Source organism: Acomys minous, assembly GCF_964271855.1.
Source record: "Acomys minous genome assembly, chromosome: 9".
NCBI lineage: Eukaryota > Metazoa > Chordata > Mammalia > Rodentia > Muridae > Acomys > Acomys minous.
The window spans coordinates 110,944,881-110,972,877 of NC_140490.1; the positions used below are offsets into that span (position 1 = coordinate 110,944,881).

A 27,997-nucleotide genomic window follows, 5' to 3' on the forward strand; every position below is an offset into this window, starting at 1 on the left:
TTCCTATAAAAAGTTACAGACCATCTCCTATAGGGACAGCTGTCCTACATAAAGAAACAAAGACCACGTGATCGCTCTTCTGCCAGTCCAGGAGCGTGAGCGCCAGGCATCCTCTTCCTGGCATCATCGTCTTCCTCTCCATCATCTTCAGCACCTCGCTTCCTTTTTTCTCCCCACACACCCTCTTCTTCCTCTTCCTCCCATTCATCATCGCAATCCTCATCATCTTCTTCATCCTGAATTTCTTCTTTCATTAAGTATGAGAGGCCCACCTCCTCTTCTCCCTCTCCGACTTCTGAACCGGCTTCATCTTCATCCTCATCCTCATCTTCCTCCTCTTCATATCCTTCAGGTGGACCAGCTTTATCTTCTTCCTCATCTTCCTCATCTTCATCTCCATCCTCGTCATCCTCCTCTTCCGAGTCAGGAAGCTCGTTGTCCTCCTGATCGAACCCGTCCAAGTATGTGATCTACCGCAGCAATTCGAAAATGTTTTCTCGGTAATCTTCCAGGCTTGTGATCTCACAGTTAAACAAGCCAAGACTTTTCAAATTCTTAAATTTTTGCAGTGCTTCAACTGTGCTGAGATCTTTAATTTTGTGTCCACTTAGATTGAAGTAGGTAAGATTCGGACACTTCTCTGCCAGGACTTCCAGACCTCCAGAAATTATATTGTCACTAAATTCCAACTTCCTCAGTTTATTCAAGCTGGGAAGACAAGCCAAGGAGCTTAGTTCCACATTAGCCATACTAAGAAACTCCAGCTCCTTAAAGGTGTTTGTTGTTCAGGCCTTCGATCTCCCTATTGACACACAAGCAATTATCAAGGACTAACTCTGTCACCTCCACTGGGGCTCTGTTCTTCAACTCCAGCTTAATAATCTTCTTCTTCTTCTTCTTCTTCTTCTTCTTCTTCTTCTTCTTCTTCTCCTTCTTCTTCTTCTTCTCCTCCTTCTCTTCCTCCTCCTCCTCCTCCTTCTTCTTTACAAACAGAGGTGGTTGGAGTCTTTTCTTTTAATTTTTGTATTTTACATGTATGGATGTTCTGTCTGCATGTGTGTCTATGTACCATGAATGTGCCTGGCACCCGCAGAGGCCAGAAGAGGGCATTGGATAGTTGCGAGCTGTCATGTGGGTGCTGGAAGTCATAGGTCCTCTGCAAGAGCAGGCAACACTCTTAACCACTGAGCCATCTCTTCAGCTCCCTGTTCTAGTCTTTTTTTTCTTGATGCACAGGAATAACTTTATTTTTAATATATTTTATTAATTTATTCATATTACATCTCAACTGTTATCCCATCCCTTGTATCCTCCCATTCCTCCCTCCCTCCCATTTCTCCTTACTCCCCTCCCCTATGACTGTGACTGAGGGGGATTTCCTCCCCCTGTATATGCTCATAGGGTATCAAGTTAACCCAGAAGCACAAAGAGTCAAATGGTATATACTCACTTATATCCAGACACTAGCCCAAGGGGCATGTCCTATGAAAGTCTTCACCTACCAGGAAAGTGGGACAGAGGGGAAGACTTCCCATTAGGACTCTAGGTGAGAGAAGCATGGGAGAATGTGGAAATAGAAGGATCCAGAGGGTCCTAGAAACCTACAAGAAGAACATTATGACGGGCAGATCTGGGCCTAGGGGTCCTGCTCAAACTATGGCACCAGCCAAGGACAATATGTGCAGTAAACTTTGAACCCCTACATAGATCTTGCCAATGGACAGAACATCTCCACAGTTTAGTGGAGAGTGGGGTCTGACTTTCACATGAACTCTGGTGCCCCATATTTGACCACATCCCCGGAGTGGGGAGACCTTGCGGCACTCAGAGGAAGGATACCAGGCTACCAAGAAGAGACTTGATACCCAGTTCTAGTCTTTAGACCAATGATCCTGGCTTTGAGACTGTCTGCCTTCCATGCTTCTGTTCATTTGCCATTTTTCACAATCTTTCTTCTGAAAAATGTACATAAAATATTAACTCCTATTTTACATGGCAGTTCATATACAACTCTAAACAAATTAACTCTCCCTAGCACATTTAAAAATTCTTCACCATCTTGGTTACCTTCTTCAGATGAAGTTTCACTTTTACTAGACTGTAAGTATAAAGGCCAGTTATGCCTGGCTCACTTCAAGAGGTCACCATCAGATCCTAGAGTGCACATCAGTCCAAACATCAAAGAAATGACATAGTAGGAAGATCTTGAAATCAGCTTCTGAACTGCTTTGCGCACCCCTCCATGCTTTCTGGTGACCTTGCTCGTTCTTTATTTCTTCTATTCTGCTATGGATGCAACTTACATTATATTATACACTTTAGAAGTGTTTCTAAAACTGAAAAGAAAAACAAACAAACAAGAACAACAAACCACGGGCAAGGGTTTGGACATAAGCAAGAACTCAGCCAATTTGAGGATCTGAAAGAAATCTACTGAGGAACCACTGGGAATTTGAGCTACTCAATTACCTGACTAAAGACCTAGATTCAGGAAAACAGATCCACCTTCAGTCATGCATTGCAAACATCATTAAAACAATCCAAGGGACAGATAGTAGCATCCTGAGCTGCCTTATGACTTGATGGAAGTAAGTATAAAGTGAGTGATATATAATTGTAAAGATGCTGCTGATGGAATTGGTAATATTCTAAGCTCGGGCTCATGGTTAGACCACATTTAAACATATAAGTGGCATAATTAACTAAATGAACAAACTCAGGAAGAAAGCACTTCAGTGAAACAAGTCTAAAAAAAACTTTGTTACAAACTGTAACTGTTACCAGGACATTTCAAAATAATATCATTGATTCAAAAAAGTGTTAAAATACGCATGAGCAAATTGAATCCATCAATGTAAAAATTAAATAATCTATTAGGTCTAAGCTTACATTATCCTAGCAATGAAAAATTGGTTTAAGATTTTAAATGAATCAGTGTAATTCACCACATTAGTGAAATAAAGAAGAAAAATGATATGCTCATCTCTAATGGAGTAGAAATATAAATTGATAAATTAAACATTGACTCGTGCAAAAAATATTTCTGGGCAAATGAAAAAAATGAGATATTTTTATAATCTTTCTTTATCTGGAATAGCAGTTCCACACAAAAGCAGACATCACACATACTGATTTGCTGAACCTTTTATAAACAACTCATTTAATCAGATACCTTCGGAAATATTGTCTAGTTAACATTATACTAAAGTCCTAGTTAGGCAGCAAGACAGAAAAAATAAGAGTAAGAAGGAGAGTGAGAGATGAAGGAAGGCAGGCAAGCAGCAGAAAGGAATAAATAAGACTTATTTGCAAATGTTTTGATATCTTTATATAAATATGTTAAAGAACCCAAAAATTAATTACTAAGATTAATGAATGCCCTTTGAATGTTTCCTGGATACAAAGTCCCATGTACAAATCCCTTCTGTTTCCTTCTAATATCAGCAAACATTAAGAAAATGAAACTTTAAAAGCACATTTATAGTAACATTAAAAGTATCAAATGCTCTAGAAAAGATCTCACACTTTTCTACTAAGACCTTTGTGATAAAACAATTTAACAATAATAACCACAGTAGACATTCTAAAGAGGATAGGGGAAAACTCATGTCTCAACACTACACAGAAAACCACAAACAGCTAAGGAACTCTGAGACTGAGAGAAATAGTCCTCTCCAGGGAAAAGCACACCAATTAGTTAGCCAATACCAAATGGTCAGCCCTGAAAATATACATGCAAGTAACATTATACAGACTGAGGGGATTAAATTTAGGAATATACGTATGTGTATACATAATATATATATATGCATGCATGTGAACAGTTTTTAAAGGAAGCCATGAATTTGAAAGAGAAAAAAGAAAATATATGAGAAAAGGAATATAGAAACATATATATTACAAATAGATGTATATCAATAATAAATACAATATATATGTATCTATATTTATAGATATAGAGATATAAATAGAAGGTCATATCATAGTCACACAATATATGAACTCACAGAGCCTGAAGCAGCAAACAAAGGGTCTGCACAGATCTGCACCTGGTCCTCTGCATATATATTATAGCTTTCATTTTAGTATTTTTATGGGACTCATGAGTGAGTGAGTAAGTGGGTCTTTGACTCTTGTGACTTTTCTTGTGCTCTTTTTCTGTTTGTTAGGTTGCCTTTCCCAACTTTGATGTGATGGGTTTTGTTTTATCTTATCATTTTTGTTTTCTGATATTTGGTTGTTATCTCTTAGAACCCTATTTTTATTCTAATGAAAGACATAAAGGGTGTAGATCAAGATGGGAGGAGGGGGAGGGAAAAATTGGGAAGAGTAGAGTGGGGAGAAATTGTAATCAGGGTTTACTGTATTAAAAATCTATTTTTAATAAAAGTAGAAACTAAGAAAACAAAAAAGAGGACAAACAAGGAAATGCCAATAAATACTTGAACAGTGAATATATCAAAGCCATGCTAAGGAAGACTATTTGAGGTAAAATTCATCTGCCAAATTAAATCAAAAGAATATAAACCATTGACAAAGATATGAAATAATAAGAGCCATGTATGGATATTCCTCTCCACACAAAAAATGTTGTGTTCTTCCTGAGCTTAAAGAGGTACACATTTTATGACCCAGCAGTAATAATCCTAAATAAGAACACTTAAAAATACATGTGCATGCACCGAAGTTTTGTTTTTGAAATAGAGAAAAATCGTAGCAGTCCATCAATATAAAAATAAGTAAGTGTTTGGTAGATTATGTGTAGAACTGATAATTACAAAATGAATAAAAATGAACAAACTATATACAATGTAAGGATCTTACAGACACTAATTAATGCATAGTAAATGACCGATTTCTATGAAGCTTAAAAGCTTGCAAAATAAATCAGGGTGGACAGCTTTGATGAGTCTGGAGAAAGACTTTTGAATACTCTAAGAAAACAGACTGAAGGAGAAGTGACAAGACATCAGGCGAGCTTCACCCCTCCTTGGCTTCAGCTTCACCCCTGCCCCCAGGTTCCTGTCTGTAAGAAGGGCTATTTGCAGAAGTTTAAGAAGAAATAAACCCTTTCCTCCCTAAGTTGCTTTTGGCCATAGTGTTGTGTCATGGCAATAGAAACTGTAACTAAGAGAGCTCAAAGGGCCAGGCATGGTGGTGCATGCCTTTTCCCAGCACTCGGGAGGCAGAGACAGAAGCAGGTGGAACTCTGTGAGTTTGAGGTCAGCCTTGTCTACAAAATGAATCCAGGACAGCCAAGACTATGCAAAGAAACCCTGTATTAAAAAATAAGAAAGAAAAGAAAGAAAGAAAGGAAGGAAGGAAGGAAGGAAGGAAGGAAGAAGGAAGGAAGTTTAAACAGGTATCCTGCATAAATGAGTAATACTGTTCTGAGAAAATCTAGGCTTTTAAATTTTGAGGTGCCAGGCATAGCATACTTTGCTACCAGCTACCGATCAGGGAAGCCCTAGAGGTCTCTAAAACATCACATCCTATCATCATTTTGTACTTGGTTACCCACTACAACTGTATTTTAAGTCATTTTGCTAAAGACACTGTATGCTTTGGCTATAGGACATAAAGTAATTAATCTAAAACCTACCATAAAACTTCCTCTCTGTTGACTAGTTTTTTAAGTGTCATAACATAGTATATAGAGTGATCAGGAAAAAAAAAAAACTACGAGTAGTCTTCACCAAGGCTGGACACTACATGCTACGATACCGAAATTAACAGGCAAGAAGTGCACACGGGTACAACAGTACCATGGTGATCAGAGCATAAACAACTGATTTCTGGTTGCGTATGAGACCTCATGCACAAAAGGGCATTCTGTGGTCGGTGAGGCCATTGGCCCTGGGATCATAGCTACCATTGGTATTTTGCTGAATAGTTATGTTGTCAAACTGTCTTGTAAGTATTTCTGTTTACAGATATAGGCCAGGGATGCTCCTAACAATGCTCAGAGAAGCTTCTCTTTTCAGTGGACTGCAACCACATAGAGATATGTCTAACTCAGTGGTTTCCAGGCTTCCTAACGCTGCAACCGTTTAACACAGTTCCTTGTGTTGTGGTGACCCGCCCTCCCCCGGCACCATAAGGTTATTTTCATTGCTACTTCATTACTGTAATTTGGCTACTGTAAAAAAATCATAAAGTAAATACCTATTTTTTTCTAATGGTCTTAGGTGACCCCTGTAAAAGGGTCATTCTAATCCTACCAAAGGGGCTGCGACCCACAGGTTGAGATAACAGCTCAAACTTCTGAGAATAAGAGACTGTTCTAACCTTTCTTCCCCACTTCCCAAGGCTATGGACGAGGAGATAGAAGTAACATACAAGCTAGGAAGGGTGCGGCAAAATGCTTTCTTCTGAGCATGATGTAACTGCTGTACTCTTTAACTCAGAGCAGCTGGGCTTGTACAAGACCTACAGAAAATCAAGCCAGACAAAATTTCCACATGGATGATGGGAGGAGCTCAGGAGGTCCCACTCCCAACTCAGGAGTATTGGGGTTGCTTGCTCTGGGGAAAGGAGAATTATTCTTCTCTGAAGGTGTAGCCACTAACAGACTTCACATGTGTGCATGGCTCCACACCCACGTACATACAGACATCTCTAATTAGGAGACGCCAGGAATTTGGGAGTGAAAAGCGTAGGGAGGTCTGCTGGGAATTAGAGGAGGAAATGCAGGGTGCATATTTTGTATTTAATGATATATGTGTATGAAATTCCGTTAAAAAAATAAGCCCTAAAATAAAATTTTAAACCTTTTAAAAAGACACTATAATTTCCCAAGGACTATGCGTGCAATAAACATTGAACCCCTACCCAGATCTACCCAATGGACAGGACATTCTTCACAGTTGAGTGGAGAGTGGGGACTGACTTTCACACAAATACTAGTGCCCCATATTTGACCATGTCCCCTGGATGGGGAGGCCTGGTGGCACTCAGAGGAAGGATAGCAGGCTACCAAGAAGAGACTTGATACCCTATGGGCATATACAGGGGGAAGAGGTCCCCCTCAGGAACAGTCATAGGGGACGGAGTAAGGGGAAAATGGGAGGGAGGGAAGAATGGGAGGATACAAGGGATGGGATAACAATTGTGATGTAATATGAATAAATTAATAAAATATATTTTTAAAAAGACATTACAATTTCAACTCTAATGGAAAAAGATTAATGAAACCTACTACAGCCATGCATACAACAGAGTCAAAACATAAAAACGACTGAAATTGAGACTATATATCTGCTGTAAACATGTGTGTGTTTTCAGTGTTTACATACCAACAATAAAATTCTTACAAAAACAAATACAACTCAAGAAAATATAAGCAAAATGAATGATTGTGGAATTTATATAAGAAGAATCATGAATGATAAGCACTCTAGTTAAAGATGGTTAGTGATATGCTCCGGTTGGTCCTCTTGTGGAGCTCCTGTCATCTTTAGGTCCTTTTATCCTTCCCCCCACTTTCCCACTAGTCTCCCTATGCTTCACCCCACGTTTGGCTGTGAGTCTCAGCATCTGTTTTGAACCACTGTTGGGTGGCAGGTCTACTAGTCAGGGAAGAGGCGGCTGTCTCTGACTTGGAGGCTGTTGCCTGCCTTTTGATCACCTCCCCCTGAGGGGACTGCCTTGCCAGGCCACAGGGGAAGAGGACAAACTGAGTACTGATGCATCTTGATAGGCTGGGGCGGGTGGGTAGAGGGGCTCCCCTTTTCCAAGGATAAGGAAGGGGGATGGGGAAGGGAGGGTGGGATTGGGAGTGGGGGGGGGCTATGACCAGGATATAAACGTGAACAAACAAATTAATTCTGTAAAAAAGATGGTTAGTGGCAAAGAGAGAAACAGTGTGTCTTGTGTATTTCTAGAACAGTAACACTTTGACTAACAGAAGGTTCTAAAAGATGAAATGAGCTGGGCATGGTAACACACACCCTTAATCCCAGTACTCTGGGAGGCAGAGACAGGTAGATCTCTGTAAATTCAAGGCCAGCCTGGTCTACAAAACAATAGCCAGGAATACAAGAAAACCTTGTTTCAAGGGGAGAAAAAACAGAAAATGTTGGAATGGCACTTTCCTAAACTGTTAATTACTGCAGAGCTGGTTGAAACATTTTGATAGATTATTTGACAAAATTCAATAAAAAGGGAATACTAGCACACCTTCTAACATGTTCACTGAATTCACTCATACTAGAAGAATGCCTAAAACGAATCATTGTACCTCTCTTGACACTGGTAAATTATTACAATATTCTTAACATGCACTGTGGGGAAATTAAGATTAGTAAATTGTGGCGTGTGTCTGTTTGCATGCTGTATCGCATTAAGATGAATAAAAACAACTTTATGACCATGTATTCAATGAGGAATCTATCTATTTCACAACATGTAAAACACTAGCTACAACTTAGCAATAATTACAAATGTGGTAAAAAAAATATACAGATGTCTAAAACATCATAAAACTCAAATCAGGAGAGCAGGTATACGGCTGAAGAGGAACAATGCAACATGAAAATGCTAAGTATTGGACACACTGGATTATATATTGTCTCCCTGAATTTTATTAACACCTGGAATAGTTCATAATTAGAAGTATTTTGGGACTGGGCTGTGATCAGTGTTTAAAGTTCTTGTAATCTGCATGCTGGGAAGACAGACAGGCAGATCCTGGGGTTCCTGTCCAGACTAGCATCCTTGGCAAGGGCTCAAGGCCAATGAGACACTTAAAAAAAAAGGTGGAAAGCCCCTGAAAAGATCCATGTGAAGTTGTTCCCTGTCACCCACATGTGACACACATGCATGTGACCCCTTCCATACATGTGTAGCCACAGAAATATGCACCCACATGCATTCATGGAGAGAGAGAGAGAGAGAGAGAGAGAGAGAGAGAGAGAGAGAGAGAGAGAGAGAGAGAGGAGAAGAGAGAAGGAGAAGGGGGAGAGAGAGAAGTAACAGAGAATGTGAAAGTAATTTTAGCAGACAAATCAAACAACAAGTAGGCGTGAGATCTGCAGGGGCGTGCTACCTTCACATATTTATCATTCAGAAGAAGATGGAGGGACTCTGTACAATCACCCATTCACCATTGAATATTACTGGCACTTCCTGGCATCAGTGGGGGCAGATGCCCTTCAGTGCATTGGTAGGACACAGCTAAGGAAAACACTTCCCATGGATCCCTGTTGACAGGTAAAGGCATGGTGCCAGCCTACTGGGCCACAGTCATAACCCCCTGATCCTTGGAAACTTTCCTTTAAAATCACTTTTTCTGTAGCCTATTATGCCTCAGAGATTATAGCAGGACCAAAGTGCAAGGGTCATTGCCAACCCTCCCTCCCCACCTCCTCTTGTAAGGTGAGTTTCCAGTTCTCCCCTCCAGCAAAGAAGTTTGGATCCATCAATCCTGGGACAGCTGTACACTCACTTAGTTACATGTAAATAAACTCTCCTTGGTGTGATCCTCCTAAATGCCCCCTTTACAGATATGTGTTGCTTTTGTGGTATCAAAGGTAACTTAGCAACCAGGAAGTCAACAATAACCCAGCACAGTTTTGTGGGTTGGCTTTCAGAAAGCAGAAACCCAGTTACATAAGACAAAACAAGCTGTCTTGTTGTGTACCAAATACTCAAAAACACATTGGACAAGCTGTCTCGCATTGTGCCTCACAGCCCCGGGTTCACACAAAATCCTGCCTTTTCCTCATGTGATGGATGGAAGAAATAAAAACAGCAGGGGAAACATTATGTCCCTTGCGACATAGCTGCTCGGCTCCGTCTCTGTAGCTTGGAAATGGTGAGTTCTTTGCCTTTATCAGATAAATTGGCTCTGCAGCCCACATTTAAAGCAGCCTACACTTGTCTCCAGCAGGAAGGTTGGAGTTGATTAGCTCAAGATAAAGAAAGCAAGGAAGGCTGAATATCATCCTGAGCCAATAATTGTGTCTGTGTGTGAGGGAGATGGAACAGCGTAAAGCATTCATATTCCTAGGTACTAATGATAAGTAGGGGAACGCTTGTATCTTTCTGCTAAGTTTGTTTATGGCTTGAAAATTCAGTGTAGTAATTCAAGGCCAACTGACAGGAAATTACAGTTTCCTGGCTGACATCAATTCCATCTTCAGTAATAGTTCTGAAATGGAGTTTCTGAGCACTCAAGAGAGGGGAAAGCACACACAATATTTCCCAACCACTTGGGTCACAACCCAGATGATAGAGCGAGCGTTACGTGGATAAAATTATGATGCATCCTTACAAGCATGCAGTGCCTCATTATGTAATTTTAATCAAACCTTCTATTTGATCAACTTCTCAGATTTAATCTGTGTATGCACTGGGTGACTTAGAAGGAACAGGCTGCAATAAGGAGATTTGAAATGCAGGGCTGTTTGTTGTAGCAATGGCAAGCCGACAATCACTTTATCTACATAATCATAAAAGTAAACATACTAAAAAAAACTGGAAATCTAAGACGTCTTTTTAAGAACACAGGTCTTGTCTCTTCTGCTAGAATTTCTTCCACCTCGTTCTCCAAAGGAGAGGGCACTTATTTTCTTTTACAACCATGCTCTTGCCCGCATCACGCATACTATTAATAGTGACTCAATCCACCCTAAGAACAGATGGACAATTGACACTCAATATCTGCTTTTAAGCAATTGTGAAAATTCCAGCTGTGCACATCACCATGAAAGACTTTGTTTCAGTTTCTGCATTTGAGTAGTCTGATCCTTAATGACGCTGTAGGTAACAGAACATGGGCACACAGGACATGTGTCACTTTCAGTTGTTAGAGTTTCAAGAAGAAATTGCCTCAGTGTTTTTTCTTTCTTCCTCCTCACCAGCTGGAAGGCAAGCATCAAGATGGTAAGGCAGCTTTAACCATCCAAGTAGGGCAAAACCTTAGGGCATCACTGGGCAGTAAGATAGAGGAACCTGGGTGCCTGGAAAGGAGCCTTTCCCCTACTCTGGAATGTGAAGTCACCTTTAACTTGTCATGAGGCTGACCAACTTTCATCAGTATTATTTGCTGCATTTTAGTAGATTTCACTTTACCCCAAACACTATAGAAATATTAACCTGATACAGAATGTGAGGCATGGTACCATTTTCAGAAAAATATTCTCTCCTCTCCCTGCCCCAATGTTTTGAGGTTTGATTTGATGCAAATCATTTTAAATTGCTTCCCTCTTGTTTCCTGACAAGATTTATGACCTTGTAGCAAGACAAGCAACCACTAGTCTATTGAGAAAGGCAGTGGGGCTAGAGAGATGTCTCAGTTGGCAATGATGCTGGTTGCTAAGGGTGATTGATGACTTGGCTTCTGTCTCAAAGACCCACAGGTGTAGAAGTAAAAGATGAACTCCCAAAGTTCTCCTCTGTAAATACTACATTAATTTAAGTTTTAAAATGTAAAAATAGAAGGAAATATATAGGGAACAAGGTCCTAAACCCAAACGAGGGGATACCATCAAGCCCAGCTAACGCTCAGCTGACCCATGAAAAGGAAACATGCCTGTTGGACAGTCCTGGAGTCTGCAGGGGTCTGTGCTAGGTCCTCTGCATATAAGCTGCAGTCATTTAGCTTGGGGGTTTTTGTGGGACTCCTAACAATGGGTGTAGGTTGTCTCTGACTCTTTGGCCTGCTCTTGGGGCCCTTTTCCTCCTACTGGGTTGCCTTGTCCAGCCTTTATATGAGCACCTGTGCCTAGTCTCACTGCATCTTGTTATCCCTGGGAGGGCTGCTCTTTTCTGGAGGGAAATGGAGAAGCAATGGAGGAGAGAGAAGGTGTGTGGTGGTGGGACTGGGAGGGCTGGGGGGAGGGAGGGCTGTAGTCGGGATGTATTGTATGAGAGAAGAATAAATAATTAAAAACGTTCAAAATGCTTATTGTTATAAGCAACTGACTCGGCCATCAGGGAAGATAACAGTGGAGTATTCAGTAATATTATTGAAGCAATCCTACAAAATACTGAAAAGAAAGAAGCTATGACAACATATTAAATGAATTTGGACTTCACGGATTCAGAATTGCGAGTTTTGAAAATGTTTATGTGTAAGTCTTTATGGTTTTAATTCAGGTTTTTGGTTATAAATATAAAAGGCTACATATGGGATAAAATATATAGTTTTTCAAGATTCTTACATTTAAAATCCTAGTGCTTATGCAAATCATAGGCATACAATTTCTGCTACTTCCTTAGCTTAGGCTCTGAGCTATGATCTTGATGAACATCTATAGAGACAAAATGTTAGGAGTTCCAGCACGTATGAAAACCATACTTTGGTTCATTAAACCATTTAACCATTTTCTGGATAGCATATGTGGTATTTCTTGCAGAAGACACTGCTTTTTCGTATGCATTCATTGTTCTTTTTTAAACTGTAGATGTTCCAAGTTAAATGTTGTAAAATAAATCACCAAACAGCCCTTCATCCAGAGACTTGCCAGTCTCCTTCTTAGCTAGATATGACTATATGACACTCTTCTGGTTAATAGTACCAAGGCAAGAATTGGAAATCCCACTGCTGCTGGAGGAAATAGAAATTTGTCTCTTGCCCTTTCTCTGTTAACTAGCCAGAATACAAATATTATAGTGACAGCAGCTATGTTGGACTGTGGTGACTGTGGTGTCCGAGCTGCATGTTTAGGGTACACAGCAGACAGGAAATGTGAGGACTCTCATAAGATCGGATCCCCAGGACTATCTTGTCATGCTTTGCTTTCAAGGCAGCGCTATCTCACTAGCCTTCACTTCATTAAGGTTTAGCTAAATTCCTTCCTCAGCTTCGCTTATCTAACTTTCTTGGCATGATTCCCTTTAGAGTAAACTTGGCCTTCTATTTCAACTCATTATCTTCTTCAACCTTGGAACACCATGATTGTACATGAGCCACTGCCCAGGGTCTTGGCAAACGTAGCTGTGGAGAGCAGGTTTTCTCATGTTTCTAGGTTCGGACCCCACACATTTTTCCCTAGTCCCTTATCGACTGATGCTGTTCCCCCAGAAGACATACGTGTAACCCAGAGCACTGCAATGCTGCACTAAGAGAAGGTGAATTCCTGGAACTCTTTATTTAACCTGTGCATGATCAACATTTGATTTCAGCGCTTTGTGGAAGATTTAAGTATCTCTGTGTGTCTGCAATGGGTGCGCTAACTCACTGTTGTTGTAGAACTGACCACAGGAGGGGGGTAAGATAGAGATTCAGGCAGAGATTGGATAAGGGGAAGTAGGAAGTAGAGGAGGAAAACCAAGAGGGTAACAAAGAGGAGAGGAAAGAAGAGAAGAGAGGGCGGGATGCTGTGTCAGAACTTTTAAAAAATATTTTTTATTAATTTTATTAATCTATTCATATTACATCTCAATTGTTAGCCCATCCCTTCTATCCTCCCATTCCTCCCTCCCTCCTGCTTTCCCCCCTACTCCCCTCCCCTATGACTGTGACTGAGGGGGGACCTCCTCCCCCTGTATATGCTCATAAGGGTACCAAGTGTCTTCTTGGCAGCCTGCTATCCTTCCTCTGAGTGCCACCACGCCTCCCCATCCAGGGGACGTGGTCAAATATGGGGCACCAGAGTTCGTGTGAAAGTCTCCACTCAACTGTGGAGAATGTCCTGTCCATTGGCTAGATCTGGGTAGGGGTTTGAAGTTTACTGCATGTATTGTCCTTGGCTGGTGCCATAGTTTGAGCAGGACCCCTGGGGCCAGATCTGCCCGCCATAATGTTCTTCTTGTAGGTTTCTAGGACCCTCTGGATCTTTCTATTTCCCCATTCTCCCGTGCTTCTCTAGAGTTAGAACTTTATAAGAGGAAGTAAGGCCGGGCGTGGTGGCGCACGCCTTTAATCGCAGCACTCGGGAGGCAGAGGCAGGCGGATCGCTGTAAGTTCGAGGCCAGCCTGGTCTACAAAAGCGAGTCTAGGACAGCCAAGGCTACATAGAGAAATCCTGTCTCGAAAAAACCAAAACAAACAAACAAACAAACAAAAGACGGAGGTAAGACTACAGAGAGAAGATAGAGAATAAAGGCTCTCTGTAGCTTAGAAGCCGAAAAACCGATCTAACTTAAGTAGACTAACTGTGAAGAGGGCAAGAAAGGCACTGGATGGATCTGCACTGCTGTCGTGGCCCAGAGACTCAAATACTCCACAAACTCTCCGCCATCAAGGAAGTTTACAGCAATTTGAAAGAGCTCGTTTATGTGCCTTCTGTGCTACAGAAAAGACCATCATGAGGCTACGGCCTAAGCAACTTCAAAGCGATTGCATCCTCAGTAAGTAAGAAGCCTCGATTTTCTACGAGGTAAATACATAAATAACTTTATTGACCCAAAGGTGGAAAAATAATGTTCCTAGTCTAACTTTCAATTGTAGAAATATTGTGTTTCTCCTCATAACAAGAAAATCTAATTTAGAAAGGAACAATATTTTAAAAGGAAACGGGTCTGAGAAATCCACAGAATTCAAGTACAAAATCCTGGAAAGGGGTTTTAGCACTTGACTGTGATAATGAAAATCCCTTATTTCCAGGGAGGATTTCAATAAAATAATTAATTTTTAGAAAGCTATAACTTAATGTTGAGAATGGTCTATGTCTATAGGTCTGAGAGGAAACTAGTGAAAAAATGTATCACTTTGATTTGAAATATGCTTTTCAGAATGTGCTTTTACAAATGGGTGAAGGAACGGCTGAAAGCCACCGCGTGTACTCATACTGCACCACAACTGAAAACCTACAACACATAATCATTTGCCATTTGCTTACACAGCCTGGGCTGCAAACTTAAAACATATCAGAAGATCCACAGGTATCTCAGCCCTCAACAGCACTTACTGCTCTCGCAGAGGAACCAGATTTGGTTCCTAGCACCCACATGGTGCCTCACAGTCACCTGTAACGCCGGCCTCAAAGGATCTGACGTGTTCTTCCGATCTCTATGGACACCATGTATGAATATGTTAAATGTATACCCATACTTAAAATAGGTATGGGCAAGCAAACACCCCTTTGGTAAACCTATATCTCCAAAAATATTGGCATTACGATTCATCATAGTATCAAAGTTACAGATATGAAATATCAGCAACCATAATTTCACAACTTGGGTCACCACAACATGAGGTGAGCTGTATTAAGGGGTTTAGAAAGATTGAGAACCACTGACTTTAAGTATTTTAAGTCCTGGTCCTAGATCAGTGACCAGACTTAGGTCATAAATCTAAGTATAAACACAAATATATTCATCTGGTCCAAATCTCAACTGTATAACTCACTGATGTTCCTTCAGTATAGATGCACTCAGCTCAGTATGATTTTTTTCCTACTATATCCTGACACATAACACTGTACAGGTGAGGTATCAAGTTTTATTTCTACAATATAGGAAGAATAAAAGAATATTAAAAATTAAATCTGGGCGTGGTGGTGCACGCTTTTAATCCCAGCACTCAGGAGGCAGAGGCAGGAGGATCTCTATGAGTTCGAGGCCAGCCTGGTCTACAAAGTAAGTCCAGGAGAGCCAAGGCTACACAGAGAAACCCTGCCTCGAAAAAAATTAAAAGTATGCATTTAAAATAAATAGGTACATTATACAGAAAAGTGTACTTTGGCAATAAGTCTATGCAGCTCTAATGTGTGGAGGAAAATTATTTAAGACTGACAGTCAAAGGAAGACCATGCTAATGGACACAATCTTAGCTAAGAAAAAGGTTTCAAATTTGTGTGACCAAATACATAGTCAGCCTGAAAGGATTATTTTTCCGTCATCAATACAACTGCTTCCATGCATAGACCAGTATCCTACTCTAGCGTTCTGAAAGCAAACACTGGCAACGTGAAGACAACTGAGCTAAGATACTTTGCAGGGTTTGCTTCCGGTGGTCAGTGTATTTGAAACACAGTGTCTATGGTGATGTTGTTGACCCGTGGAGGGATCTGTTAAGAGTTGGGGTTCAGTGGGAGGTCTTTGGGTTCTTGTGGGCTTGCCCTTCAGTCGAAGGGGAGACCTGGAGAGTTCTTTCTCTTCCTGTTTTTCTTCCTAGCAATAAGGCTTAGAGGGGCTTTGCCCAGCCATATGCTTTCACCATGATGCGCCGTTTCCAACTAGTGAACTAAAAGTAAGGAATCTATCCAGTCCTCTGCTCCAATGTCTAATACTGAAGCAAAAGAACTGTTTCCTAAGTCTACTTGTTGGACTTCTCCCAGAATCCCTCGGTCCCTACCTGCTGCAGGCTATGGCTGGCATAAGCCACCCTCTATTCTGAACCTCCCCTTCCAGGGGCAGGGGCTTCCCCTCCCCCTTCACTATACAACACAGACATTTTGTTTCCCTTGCCCTCTTCTCTCTCCCTACCGCCCTCCCTTCCTCCTCCCCTCCTCCTTCCCTCCCTCCTTTCCCCTCCTCTGTCTCTCTCCCCCTCTTGCCCCTCTCCTCTTCCTCTCTCTCCCTCCCTCTCTCTCTCTCTCTCTCTCTCTCTCTCTCTCTCTCTCTCTCTCTCTCTCTCTCTCTCTCTCTCTCTGCCCCGCCCCTGCATGGCAGCTGCTCCCAATCACTCTGCATTTATAGACTTTAACTTGCGTGAGCCCATATTGCCGCTTCTATAAGGTTTATCAATACTACCTCAAGCACTCGTTTCGCTGAGGCCCTGAGTAACCGCAAACCTTTCTATAGAATAAAACCTTTGTGAAGAAATTGCATTTGGATCGCTGCCAAAAACCAAAGTTAAGAGAACTTTGGATATATTTAAAGCAAATAAGAATTTTGTGATTGGTTTCTGCTTAGGGGCTATCTATCATCCTAGAAGGCGGAGCAGCACCTGACAAAGCACGTTAGTCCTGGCACTGGGGCCTCTCCTTCTTAAGTGACATTGCTATGTTTGGCCTTGGATGCTACAGTACACGGAGAAAAGAGGAGGAGGTCTGGTTTCTTCAGCACTTATTTCTTCAGTATGATTATTCTAGCCATCTTCTCAGTTCCTCTTCTATCTCTTCTCTGGAGAAGAGAAGGAAACAGTACCCAGAAAGAGAATCTGCTAGTAAGGGAGTCCTCTTGCTCTCTGAGCCTGCACCACAATTCTGTCCTACAGGACATATAAAGCTGCCCCTTCGATGGTGCCCCATATATGAACATGTCCCTTGGATGGAGATGCCTGGTGGCACTCAGAGGAAAGATAATAGGTCACCAAGGAGAGACTTGATACCCTATGAGCATATACAGGGGGAGGAGGTCCCCCTCAGACACAGACATAGGGGAGGGGAGTAGGGGGGAAGTGGGAGGAAGGGAGGAATGGGAGGATGCATGGGATGGGCTAACAACTGAGATGTAATATGAATAAATTAATTTAAAAAAATAAAAATTAAAAAAAGGAAAAAAAAAAGAAAATAAGTGAACTAGGCACCAAAAAAAAACAAAAAACAAAAACAAAAAAGCTGTCCCTTAGCACAGCACCAAACACAAGTCAGTTTTCATGCACTTACTCACACTTCCCAGCAGTCAATAGTGTTGTGAAACTCCCAAAGTGAGGATATGAGCAGCTTCATGTGTACTCACGTGGCCATCCCGGGGAGAGTCTACCTACTATTATAAATGGAGGTTCTGTAAGCCAGCACGCCTAGAGGGATATACAGACAACGTGGACATAACCAAACAACTATGTGGCGTGGCTACCTAAGTGGTTATAAATCGAATTTGTGGACACATAAGAGTAGTTTGTAATTTACATATAGGCAAGAGAAATATAATACCCAGCATGAGGCAGTCATTCAACATGTTTTGATTCGTTCAAAACACAGTTGCAGCTGAAGGTCTCTGTTCTGAGATATCTGCCAGCAGACTATGGCATATTCTGTCCTACACTATGTTTTGGGAGAAGGGTTTTTTTTTTTTTTTGCATGGTTTTGTTTTTGAGAAAGAGTCTCTTTCTATGTAGTGTTTGCACGCCTGAAACACACTATGCAGATGAAGCTAGTCTCAAACTCACTGCCTCCCAAGTGCTGGAATTACAAGGGCGAGCTGCCACGCTTGACTTACAATTTACTTTTTCTTTTAAATAGGCAGAGTGCGCTCTAAAATGACAGCTAGGTGTAGTATGGTAATATAAAGTAAAACAGCTAATTTTTTATCATTAGCAAGCATGATTGAACATAATTATACATACATAATTTGGAGAACTGGTAGACCAGAGCGTGTCATTACATCAACACCAGCACAAGCATGAAAATGCCATGAGCCATGGCTGTGTTTGCCACTGTGATATTACAAGGATTGGGAATTTTTGAATTCCATTAACAGCTTTATGAGACCATAGTCATTTATGTAACCTGACCCCCACCCAAATATTAGGAAGCATTCAATTGTAATTATCACTGCAAAGAGGGACAAGAGGTCAATCATTTTTCTTTTTACATTTATAAAGATTTTCAAAAGTAAATGGAACACAGCAACATGGTGAACCTGTGTTTTGTATACCAGCTGCCCACCTTTAATCCTTAGGGCAAAACACTTAGCATCTACACCTCATCTCCTTTTCCTTTTAACAAACTCGTTTCTTTTATACTATAAGAATAACACATAACAAAGAAAATGCTGGGGGGAAAAAAAACACAACCAAGAGACCTACCAGGGCTGAAAGTAACTACCAAGCAACACTAATAATAGAGGTTATAATTACACTACTTATTGTTTTAACACTGGAGGCTTTAAAATTTCCAGCTTCAACTGTCATTTTACTTATTTTTAGCATGTATCAATCATACAAAATAATAGGTCTCCTGATATTTTCCTACCTGTGTACAATGTTCTTTAGTTGTACTCACACACCCACTTTTACATCCTCTCTCCCTAGAGTCCCTCTTGTACTTTCATCATTATCCTTTTGGTTTCTGTGTTTTTGCAGTTTGGGGAAACACGTGAGTCTATGAGCCGTGGCTTTAAAACATCTATGAAACACAGCTAAACATTCACAGCAAGGCTACTGCTCTCTTCTCCACACATGAATGCGTATTTTCTTTCTGCCTTTCTGCTTCACATTACTAGTTTCTGCATGTTTTAGCATCTACTTACACTTGCTTTGTGTAATCCAAAAGGAATTTAAATGTTGAACTAGCCATGACTAAGGTATTTGCATACTTCAAATCTACTGAGAATTATCTCCAGTTCATAATGTAGCTTCAAAATATGTGTTCTATTTAAAAGTTCTATTTGAGACTTTGAATAAGCTTTTTTTTTTTCCGAGGCATATAATGGCATGATCCTTTTAAGAACTATATTAAGTTTGATATCTGAAACAGAAAGCAAAGGGAGCTTTTATCTGAAGTTACTACCTGCATCTAACACTGGCTCCCTATTGGGAAACGAAAGCGATCTATAATAAGTAGTTTCTTAGAGAGGTCACGGATTACAAATGATACAGCTTTACTTAGTCTTATTCGGGATGGGGCCTTAGTATTTTACAGATCAAATACGGAGCACATGGTCTCTTATAAATATAGACAAGGACTATGTAGGATATGGAGCATAAAAATGAACCTGTACCTTTTGAAAGTTTTTAGATGATGGAGAAATTTTAGTAACTATTTTAATACAACAGCTCAAAGCCAACGGCGGCATCTTGAGTGAAGATGGTCCCCATAGGCACATATGCTTGAATTCTTGGTCCCAGTCAGTGGAACTGTTTGGGAAGGATTATATGTGGCCTTGTTTGTGGACGTGTGATTAGGGTATGTTTTGAGGGTTCAAATGACTGGTGCCATTCCCAGTGTGCCCTCTCTGCCGCCTATTATTTTGGGATCAAGATGTAGGGTCTCAGCTGTCCCTGCCTCCATATCTTTGCTCCACCTTTATGGACTCTAACCCTCTCATGCATTCTTTTATAAACTGTCTTGTCACGGTGCTTCTTCAAAGCAAAGTAACCGAGACATCAACCATCCTCTCTTGTCTGTAAATAAGTCGACCTAGTACTGGAGTAAGGGAGGCTTACAGATGGGGAGGAATTGCAAGCACCAAATGGAGAAAGAAATAATGCATGCTCAGTTTATTTCTACCAAGCAAATTACACCACACAGCAGAGCACTCTCAAGGGATTAGATTCAGTGAATTTCCTGAGAGAGTTTCTGAGTTAGCCTAGTTCTGGTAAATACTACAGAAATCTTACCATGTGTCTTCTTATATCAATCTTATATAATCTAAACATAAGATTTCTAGTAATTCTAATTAAAGCCAAAAGGTGACAATGATAGGCAATATACTGTGCCTTTTTTTTTTTTTTTTACTTTTTGTATTGTGAAAAGATGGCTTGAGTCACAACAACTTACTCCCTGCCAAATCAGGCCATGAAATGAATTTGTTGACTCTGATGTTCTTTTTGCATCTGGCTATTGTCAGCCTCACAGACCTAGCTGCTGACATCACTCAGAGGTGGACAGGACCAACTGATCGGTTACCTAGCAAACACAAAAGCAGGAGTCAGCCTCCAACCTCAGCCAGAAACCATACAAAATGCCCATGTCCACAACATGGCAACAGGGAGCAGGCACTCAGCTGGTAACCCCTGACTACTGTTGACATAATAACCGGAATTCATGTTACATGAAGCAATTAAGAAGCCAGTCCTGTTAGCTGTTATGCAACATAACAGAAGCCAAAGTCTGTGCTTTGGAAATAACTGGCCCAGCTTTCCAGCCAAGAGGCGTCTTAGGTGGCAAAATATAAAAAAGAGAATGTATTTCTGACTGAACATTCATATTCAAGAGAGCACGAAGGCAAGATGATGTCTCAAATTAAATAGTATATCAATAAACATTCATTCCATTCTACTTCAAATAAGTATCTCAGGGGATTATTCCATAACTGCATAAGAACAAGAGTACAGATATAAGTGAGTATATACCATTTGAGTCTTTCTGCTTCTGGGTTAACTCACTCATTATGATCATTTCTAGCTCAATCCATTTATCCACAAATTTCGGGAAGTCCTTGTTTTTAATAGCTGAATAGTATTCCATAGTGTATATGTACCACAGTTTCTTTATCCATTCTTCTATTGAGGGACACTTCGGCTGTTTCCATGTTCTGGCTATTATGAATAAGGCTGTTATGAACATGGTTGAGCAAATTTTCTTGTTGTGTGCTGGAGCATCTTCTGGATATATTCCAAGGAGTGGAATAGCTGGGTCTTGAGGAAGCCCTATTCCCATTTTTCTGAGATAGCACCAGATAGATTTCCAAAGTGGTTGTACTAGTTTGCATTCCCACCAGCAATGAAGGAGTGTTCCTCTCTCCCCACATCCTCGCCAGCATGTGGTGTCGCTTGAATATTTGATCTTAGCATGTCCCACGAAAGCCTTCACTTACCAGGAAACTGAGACAGAGGAGAGGACATTCTAGTGGGATTCTAGATGAGAGAATCATGGGAGAAAGGCAAAGTAGAAGGACCCAGAGGGTCCTAGAAGCCTACAAGTAGAACATTATGATAGGCAGATTTGGGCATAGGGGTCCCGCTCAAACTAAGGCACCAGCCAAGGACAATACAGGCGGTAAACCTTAAACCCCTACCCAGATCTAGCCAATGGACGGAACACTCTCCACAGTAGAGTGGAGAGTGGGATATTACTTTCTCACATACTCTGGTGCCTCACCTTTGACCATGTCCCCTGGAGGGGGAGACCTGATGGCACTCAGAGGAAGGACAGCAGGTTACCAAGAAGAGACTTGATACCCTATGAACATATAGAGGGGGAGGTAATCCCCCTCAGGAACAGTCATAGGGGAGGGGAGTAAGGGGAAAATGGGAGGGAGGGAAGAACGGGAGGATACAAGGGAAGGGATAACCATTGAGATGTAACAAGAATAAATTAATAAAAAAAATTAAAAAATAAATAAATAAATAAATAAATAAATAAATAAATAAAAGCCAACAATATTTTAAAAATACTAATAAAGTCACTTGCATTTATATGAATGAAAAAAAAAAAGAACAAGAGTACATCACTGTTAGGCTGCAATTAATAGTTCACCTCCTACACTTCCTGTTATTTTAGTAAAAGACAAAGGATTTCTAACACTTCAAATAAAGACACCACACACGATGCTGCATTTAGCAATGCAGATAAAATACCCCCATTTAACATCATATACTTCACATATTAATACAAATTTATAGTGATCATTCACATATATTTATATATAGTTTACTATATATTTATAATAGTCACTAATTGTCCTTTGTATAATTACTATTATTCAAATACTAAATATATTTTGACGAAAATACTATATTCAAGCACCACTATAATTTCTAGCATATTTTGAAAGGTAAAAGTAAAATATGAAAATTAATATACATATCAGATTATACAGAATACTTAATTTTTAATAAACTGCTAATTTAGATTTAAAACTTCATAACCCAAAGCTTTATTTTTACTAAGATCTACTAAAGTCTGCTTTTATTATGAAGAACAATGCTTTGAGAATGGGAATGGGTATTTATTCCCTGATAGGGGTAAATATTTGTTCCATGACAAGAAATATAATGTTTCTTTAATAACATCACACATTTTAATCTCAGATGACCTCACAGATCACACCAGGTACACTGACATTAACTGCCACAAAGATCCATGCAAAATGTTCTTTCCTCCTTTGTGAGCAACTGCCTTTCTTTGTAATAGTGGCTCATAATCACACATTTTCTTTTGTATACTAGCATTATGACAACTTTGTTTATAAAAATAAAAATATAAAACTTAGCGCATAATGGACAATTGTACTAAAAGCTTCTCAAATACCAACATGGTGGACCTCTAGGCATATTCTAAATGGTTTACCACAATTAACACAATTATATTAACTGAAATGAGATGACATCAAAATTGAAATGAGAAGACATTGAAATGGCACCACTATGGGTGGCACCACTCCCTACACAAAAGATTATGGCCTGTATAAAGCACAGATAGCAAACTAAACAGTAAGTATTCATTCACTCGTTCCTATCTTGGTTGTGGACGCAACATGACATGCTGCTCCAAGCTCCTGCCACTTTGACTCTCCTACTAGGAAGTATATGAGTGAAAAGCTTTTTCCCTTAAGCTGTTTTTGTTAGAATATTTTTACCTTATCATGGCAAAGAAAAAATAAACTAAGGTATCATATTATGAGTGAGTCAAATAGTATATAGCGTTTAGGCATTTTACCAAGGTTTCAGGGCCCTGACCCCCCACGAATTTGTGGCAAGTTGAGGCTCAAACCGATGAATTTGGTTATACGAGAAGTTTTTCTAAGTACTAAGCCTGCAAACCACTGACACTGCTATTTCACACATCTTTTTATGTATTTGTAATTACACTGATAAGAGTGATTCTTAAATTTACTTGGATGACAAACATGTGATAGGGAACAGAAAAGGGTAGCATTTTGCATAATTTTACTCCAGAGACCTTTGCTCATGCCTGTTCATTGCTGCTCTACTCACAGTAGCCAGAAGCCAGAGACAGCCCAGATGTCTATCAACTGATGAACGGATAATGAAAGTGTGGCACATTTCTACAACAGAACATTGTTCAGCTGCTAAGAAAAATGAAATTATGAAATAAGAAAAAAATATTTGCAGGTGAATGCAAACAATCGACCTGAATATGGTAACTCAGACCCAAAAAGGAGAAATACTGCGCAATGTAGGATTTTTAAGGTTTACGTATGTCTGTTTCGAAACAATTAATCACACGGGTTAGGTACCAAGTAAAGGACAGGGAAGGAGGATGGGATCTTCCAACCAAGGGGAAACTACAGTTTTATAAAGAAATGAAGAAACTAGGAGAATTAAATGGGGGAGGGGATGGGAGGGCAGGATAAAAAGGACAATGGGGCTAGGGACAGCTAACCCTAAAGACCCTTTGAAAAGCCACATGGAAACCCTACACTACACAAGATCCCTGAAATACATACACATATGAGGGAAATTTAAGTGGAACTACCATAGAATGGGGGAGAGCATGCCTCAGCTAGACACATAAGGCCACAAAGTAAAACCCCAGTGGTAGGAATGGGTTACAATTTGTTGAGTCATTGGCCAAATGGATACCGTAGACCTCCCGAACATCACAGGCTACTGCCAAGTATGTTGGCTACTTCCTATAACCTGTAGTAATGTTCTGTGGCTGAAGACACCATTTAAACATGTAATCAAATTCAGAGAAATTTATCTGGTGCCCAGGTGGAAGCTTTATTCCTATTGACTAGTGTTCACTATGTTCCAAGGTATTTTGCACCCTGCCATTAAAAAAATCCACTTGGGTTTAAGGCCCATTCTATTTGATGGCATCCATGCACAACACTGATAAACTGGGAAAGAACCTGAGGCTAGATAGATAATGGGCCTAACAGAAAAACTAATACTTTTATTCTGCTAAAGGAACATAACAGTTAAATGACTCCTAAAGACATATCATTAGACACATGTCCAGAGGATTGCTCAGGTCTCACCAGAGGAACCTCTTGCAGTAGATAATAATGAACAAAGATAAACAACTAGACTGTGTGCATGGATTGAAAGGTTTTGGAATACTTAGATGTAAGTGGGATGGCTCCTCCAAAGCCTTCCTCTCAAGGGATCTATGCTGAAGAAGCCGCAGGAAGACTGTGCGAGCCAGAGGTTGTGAATAACATCAAGGAAGCTGTGTCTTCCAGAAACAACAGGATTGATACAAATATGAGCTCACAAAGACCCATATTAGATCTGTGTAAGTGCAACCTGGACAAAAATCTCATCATTAAGTGGACACAGAGCCCCATCTCTAACCAAAAAGTTATTTGAAAATAATGCCTGTTCAAAAACGGAAAACCAGATTTCTCCAGATACATGGAGTATCGCTGTGTAGGCAAGTATACTCCAGGGCAGGCCACATGCCTAGGAGTACTTGGCCAGTACAAAAATAGCCTCATGGATTTCTGTGTGTTCTTCATTTTGCTTTGTTCTTTTATTATTTTGGTCATGGTCTCTTTGTTTTTTTGTTTTTTTGTTTCCTTCCTTTCTTTCTTCTTTCCTTCTTTCCTCTCTCTCTCTCTCTCTCTCTCTCTCTCTCTCTCTCTTTCTTTTTTCCTTCTTTCCTTTCTTCTCTTTCCTTCCTTTCTTTTTTCTTTCTTTCTTTCCACAAAAGGAACAAGAAGTTTAGCTGGTAGTGATGTGGGTAAGATTTAAGAGGAGTTAGAAAAACAGAAAGAATATGACCAAATATATTGTACAAAAATGAAATAAAAACTGGAAAAACACAAAGGCAATGATTTACATAAGCAACGAGAAGGACATTTCCGTGTACAACACAGAAGTACTGGTAAGCAGTAAGGCAATTCCAGATGTCAGTATCTGCTTTACTCCTGACCTGGATCCATTACAGCACACAGACTCCACCATAAGCATGGCCATTTCACGCTGTCAGTTCAACATTCTTTCAAACCCAATTTTTAAAAAATCATACAAAGGAAAAAATGAAATGGGTTTTACCACCAAAGGCACAAGGTAAAGTTTAAGCAGTGTTTGCTTTATACCTTAAAACTCATTTTTAAAATATTCGTTGCATTTGCAAATATCCAGGGAGAGATATCTAGTGTCTACCCATGTCTGTCTCCCCTTTCCTTATAAGGCATATTCATTACCATAAGTCAAGTGATGACTGGTGGCCAATAAGCTGAAGAATTAAGTCATAAAGCTGTAACCACAGATGTGGCATAACAAAGAGGTGTGTAAAACAGAGTACAGCTATGCTTTTAAATGCTTGTGCCTATCAGAGTATGACATCACCTTAATTTGAACATGTAACATTAGAAAATACTGTTTCATTGAGTTAGAGATTTTAGCTTTGGCTGCTATAACATAATGACTGATCCCGACACAGAATTCCTAAAATCCTTGTGATTTTTCCCAGAGTTGGGAATATACATTGTTCAAGTAAGATGAGCTCCCAGTAGGACTTGAGAGTGTTTTGTAATGGGGCTGGTCTTTAGAAAGAACAAGCCATGACCTCCAGTCATATCTCTTTTCTCCTAGGAGGAAAGTGGGACTAGAGCTTGAATTATTAATCATTCCTATCAAAGTCCCACACTATCTGTAAAGATAGCTATTAGATCAGGGACTACAAGCACAAGCTGGGAGAATGGCTCATCCTAGTTCCCAAGAGAAAGAAGCGCTCTGGATCTTTCCTCACATTTCCTATGGACTTCCCTATCTGTTTGTCTATCTGTGCCCCTTGTAATCTCTCCTATAATAAACTTGTAAATGCATCTTCCCAAGCTCTTTGAGCCAATAGAGAAAATGTGACCTAAGCTAAGAAGTGGGCTATGGAATGTGTAAACTTAATCACGGATGTAGATAATGTGAGGACCCATCACTTGTAATTATATCCTGAGCAAGTGTTAGTATTACATGTCTGAGACTTTAACTTACAGAGTCTAAGCAAACTGTAAGCAGATGATGCCAGAAGTACATAAAAATCAGAAGACAGCCCCTTGGTGCCTGCAGAGAACTAGCTAAATCCTCGATATGGATACACTCCTCACACACCTTGTGCCAGAAACCATATATGCGCACAGTGGAGAAAACAGTTTATTTTGCCTACCGTACACTTGTGTATCCCTGCACATAGCTGTTCCACCTTGATGAGTATAAGCACAATTGCGGCAACGTAACACAGAAGAGGGCTACAGGAGAGAATTGCAGCTCGTTTACAAAGCCGTGCCGAAAGCAAAGCAGCATTAGAGACGATAAACAATAAACATAAAATCCAAATGGGAAATTACAAGCCAAGTCTGACAGGCTTTCAAAAGCAGAATCGAAAAGAAAAACACAAGAGTTGACTCCAATAAGGGGCTTGATGACAGAAATCAAAGATAATTGATTTTCAACATATGGATGATAGGCATTTCCTTGAACAGGCGAGGACAAGCAAAATAAAAAGTAATTTCAATATATTAAAACCACAGTTCAACAATAATTTACATGATTAGATGAAAATACTCAGAACATATGATGTAAATCAATAAAAACTTAATAACGTACACACAAAAAATGGACTCAACACAAACATACCAAAGACCTAATTTCAAGGCCTAAAATTATTAGATACCCAGAAGAAAATATAAGGGAAATACTTCAGGATATTGGTACAGACAACCATTTCTTATATTGTTCCAAAAGCACAGGAAATAAAAGAGCGAACCCGACTAATGGGATGAGTTACAGTGGAAAACTTGATCACAAGAGAGAAAACAATCAAGAGAAAACCAACAAAATAGGAAATTACTTGCCACTGTTGCTATGATACAGGAATAATATCTAGAATACATAAAGAGCTCAAACACCTTAGACAATCAACACAAATTAAAATTTGATGTATATCTTCATAGGCATCTCTCAAAGCAACACAGTCAAGTGGCCAATAAAATCACAGAAGAGAGTCAGTCGCATTAGTCATCCTGAAATGGGAAATCAAAACTTCATGGAGATGCATCGTCATCCTGGGTAGAATGTCTATTATTAAGGTAATAGATTCCAGCAATGATGTGGAAGACATGAACTCTTATACTACACTGTTGGGGATGGGAATACAAGTTAATATGACGATAGCAGAGCATAGCTTAGAGGTTCCTTAAAGAACAATCCTGCCAGGTATCCCAGCAACCTGTACGGGTCCAAGGGCAAGGAAATCAGTGTATCAAAGCAACATGGGAGCTTCCTGGTCACTGCAGCTTTAGTCACTGTAACTGAGATCTGCATCATTCTAAATTTCTATCGATAAATGAATGGATTAAAACGCAGCATAAACACACTGTAGCGTTTTGTTTAGCCACAAAGAATATAAAAAAGTCCTATCACTTGTGGCAAAATGGAATTGAAAGACATTACCCTAAGTAGCAGACACAGAAGAAAATATCAGCGGCCAACTTGAATACGGCATGCCGACTACCAGAAATTGTGAACAGG

The 27,997-nt window shown here is 40.1% G+C and overlaps 1 protein-coding gene, 1 long non-coding RNA gene and 1 pseudogene across 6 annotated transcripts in view; 1 reads left to right on the plus strand and 2 right to left on the minus strand.

Annotated features, from left to right (window-relative positions):
- Positions 1–27,997, minus strand: part of NAV3 (neuron navigator 3) — a 718,489-nt gene that overhangs the window by 501,655 nt on the left and 188,837 nt on the right. The window contains exon 1 of one of the 4 annotated variants that reach the window (XM_084796371.1): positions 9,363–9,478. The exons of the other annotated variants lie outside the window; for them this stretch is intronic. The gene's annotated coding sequence lies outside the window, so the exon portion shown is untranslated. Of the gene's footprint in view, positions 1–9,362; positions 9,479–27,997 lie in introns of those variants that run through there. 4 annotated transcript variants of the gene reach the window in all.
- Positions 45–1,020, minus strand: LOC311605927 (acidic leucine-rich nuclear phosphoprotein 32 family member E-like; annotated as a pseudogene). The gene has a single exon. The product of its transcript is annotated as an acidic leucine-rich nuclear phosphoprotein 32 family member E-like (transcript).
- LOC311605661 overlaps positions 9,574–27,997 on the plus strand; it is a 150,161-nt gene continuing 131,737 nt past the window's right edge. The window contains exon 1 of the long non-coding RNA XR_014782051.1: positions 9,574–9,814. This is a non-coding gene — a long non-coding RNA (uncharacterized lncRNA). The remainder of the gene's footprint in view (positions 9,815–27,997) is intronic.